The sequence below is a fragment of the Lepus europaeus genome, chromosome 1, assembly GCF_033115175.1.
Source record: "Lepus europaeus isolate LE1 chromosome 1, mLepTim1.pri, whole genome shotgun sequence".
Lineage (NCBI taxonomy): Eukaryota > Metazoa > Chordata > Mammalia > Lagomorpha > Leporidae > Lepus > Lepus europaeus.
The window spans coordinates 169,631,911-169,635,299 of NC_084827.1; the positions used below are offsets into that span (position 1 = coordinate 169,631,911).

Sequence of the window (3,389 nt, forward strand, 5' to 3'; positions counted from 1 at the left end):
ATCACCAAATATTTCATGGCTTGTTAAAATTTGTATAAGACTTGCTCTTTGCTTTTTATGCAACTGTAAATTCCAGAAAGCAATTCTCAGGACAACAAAAGGAAGATGTTTACTTTATTTTCTAGAAATATTAAGTCATTATTTCCTCCTTCTGGAAGTCAATAAGGCTCTAATACATTGATTATAAATCTGATCACACAGTTTTTCTTTAAATCTGAGTAGTCATCACACAGCATCCCTACAAGAGAACAGCTCTTGTTTGAAAGCTACAGGAAAGTGGTAAGTATGACACAGTAGAATGGACTATATAAGTGACTTTGGAACTAGACCTTAACATTTGTTGGGTGTATGGTTGATACTATTTGATTGAGGCTGCAAACAAATATGGATAATTCCTTCAGTGCCTGAGAACTCAGGTTATAAAGTTACATAGCTCGTCCTGAAGCAGATATTCCAGTAAGCAAACTAGAGACTCACATTTAACTCTGTCACTTATGAAAGAGGCAGGCTTGACACATGCCTCAGAAATCTTAGGTCTCAAACACTGTAGGTGCTAAAGCAACTAAGACCTTGTTAAATGGCCAAAGTGTTATTTTACAATCAGGTTGCTTTGGTTGATGTTTTTCTTGGTGTCTATCACAGTCAGTGACTATGATAGGCGTCCCTTCCCAGTTAGAGCTGGATTTTAATCCCAGAGCTCTGAGTCTGCACGCACTACTTCCCAGGCATGTTAATTCTGTCATTGAAAAGACCTCCTGTTGGTCACCTACATGCTCTGTGTCATATAACTCTGTTGCATACAAAAAGGGAAAACTACATATAAATAGATGTAATTGATGGCACAAGTAGGGACTTAGGTGTATGACTATGTGGAAGAGGTTTGAGAAAAATGTCTCAAATTTTTTCACTTTTTATACACTGATTTGCAGTAAAAGTGTTAGATTTTGGATTTCAGAATTTTGGGTTAGGAAAACTTAATCTGCATTTACACTTTTCATAGAGTACAAAGTCCTTTTAAAATTTAAAAACATAAAAAAGAAAAACTGAGAGTTTTTATTCTAGCCTGCTTTTTTACACTTCTGTACAACTTCAGGGTTTTTATACCTCTTCATTATATATTTTGGGAAAAATCTAAATCCAAATCTGGGGCCGGCACTGTGGCTCAGCTTGTCAGTGCCCCTGCCTGCAGAGCCAGCACCCCGTATGGACCGCAGTTTGGGTCCTGGCTGCCCCACTTCCAATTCAGCTCCCTGCTAATTCACCTGGGAAAGCAGCAGAGGATGGCTCAAGAACTTCTGCTCCTATACTCACGTGGGAGACCCAGAAGAAGCTCCTGGCTCCTGGCTTTAGATAAGCTCAGCTGCAGCCATTTTGGCCATTTGGGGAATAAACCAGCAGATGGAAGACCTATATCTCTGTCTCTGCCTCTCTCTGTAACTCTTTCAAAAAAATGTTTAAAAAAAAAAAAAAGAAATCTCCAGTTGAAGTTTGAGCTGAGTCACATAAACCTGAACTTTTGAACATGGAGTCAGACAACAACTGGAAAAATAAAACAGTGTGGACCATGATTATAAACAAAAGGGAGCATTTATCCAGAACTCAAATGTGGATGACACAAAATGGCAAGGCATGAAAACTAATAGAAAATGATACAGTCAGTATTTTGAGTGGCTGAAATAATTCCCCTGTGGGATTTTAGAAAGAGCACCAGAAAATAAGCTCTGGGAACTAAGAATAGTTTAAAGCTTTTGACTCCTAAGACCACGAGGAATGTGAATCTGAGCACAGGCCTATCTGAGGCAGGGCAGATGCTGGGGCTAAGCAGGCATTTCTCTGCCAGGAAGAGCTTTGCTTTGCTGTGGAAGGTGTGAGGCCTAAGGCTCACCTCCGTACAGTCTTGCTTCCTGCAACCTCCCCAGCTGTGACTTCCAACTTCCCACTTACTATGTGGCTTTCAGCCCATGGGCCCCTCTGATTCATTTCATATTGGGTATCTGATAGTCTTTGTAAAAGGAAACAGTAAATGAGGTGATACATGCTAAGATGTATTAATTGTTATTTGAGAGGAAGGGGGGATGAAGAGGCACCCAGAGAGAGGGACCCCTATCTGCTGCTTTATTCTTCAAATATTCACAATGGCTGGGCTGAATTGGGGCCAGAGCTGGAAGCCAGAAACTAAATCCAGGTCTTCTACATGGGTGGCAGAGACCTAACTACTTGAGCTATTATGGCTTCCTCATAGGTTCTGGGTTAGTAGGAAACTGGAGACAGGAGTTGGACAAGGGCTCAAACCCAGGTATTCCAATATGGGATATAGATGTTTCAACTGATGTCTTTTTTTTTTTATTCATTGTTTATGTTTTTATTTCATAATCATAACTTTTAACTCTGCAATTCCGCTAGACTTGGAGGGGAAGTAAGGAAAACACGGAACCAAAGACCTGCAGGGAGAGCACAATTCAGGGCGTCACGAGCAGATGGGGCGGAGGGCGCTCTCCTGAGCTAGAGGAATGGTCAGGTGGGTGCGATAAAACTCGTCAGATGCATTAGAGTTGTCCACAGTTGGCAATGGTGATCTTCTTGCTGGTCTTGCCGTTCTCGGACCCAAAGTGCTCCATGGCTTCCACAATGCTCATGCCCTCTTTCACTCTGCCAAAGACCACATGCTTGCCATCCAACCATTCAGTCTTGGCAGTGCAGATGAAGAACTGGGAGCCGTTTGTGTTGGGCCCGGCGTTTGCCATGGACAAGATGCCAGGACCTGTGTGCTTCAGCAGGAAGTTCTCATCCTCAAACTTCTCTCCATAGATGGACTTGCCGCCGGTGCCATTGTGGCGTGTGAAGTCACCACCCTGGCACATAAACCCTGGAATAATCCTGTGAAAGCAGGAACCCTTATAATCGAATCCTTTCTCTCCGGTGCTCAGAGCACGGAAGTTTTCTGCTGTCTTTGGAACTTTGTCTGCAAATAGCTCAAAGGCTCGCCGTCGACGGCGATGTCGAAGAACACGGTGGGGTTGACCATGGCTGACGGAGAGCAGCTGCGGGCGACAACGGCGTCTGCAAAGCTCAACTGATGTCTTAACTGATAGGCTAAATGCCCATCTAGAGATTTAGGAATTTTAACTCAAGAATTTTGTTCTGTGGTTTTCCTTTCTCAAGGTTGTAAAAAACAACAACAACAGATTCATGGGCTAACTTAGGGTATAGATTTATTAAAAAGGGGGCATGTGCATGTGTAAGAGAGATCCTCCATCTGCTGGTTCACTCCCCAAATGACTTCAATAGCTGGGGCTGGGAAGGCTGAAGCCAAGAGCCCAGAACTCCAGCTGGGTCTCCCATGTTGGGTGACAGGAAAGTAAACAACTGGGCTATCATCCACTTCTTTC

At 43.1% G+C, this 3,389-nt stretch overlaps 1 pseudogene; it reads right to left on the reverse strand.

Annotated features, from left to right (window-relative positions):
* Positions 1 to 2,352: 2,352 nt before the first annotated feature.
* On the reverse strand, positions 2,353 to 3,057 carry LOC133767757 (peptidyl-prolyl cis-trans isomerase A-like; annotated as a pseudogene).
* Positions 3,058 to 3,389: the final 332 nt, after the last annotated feature.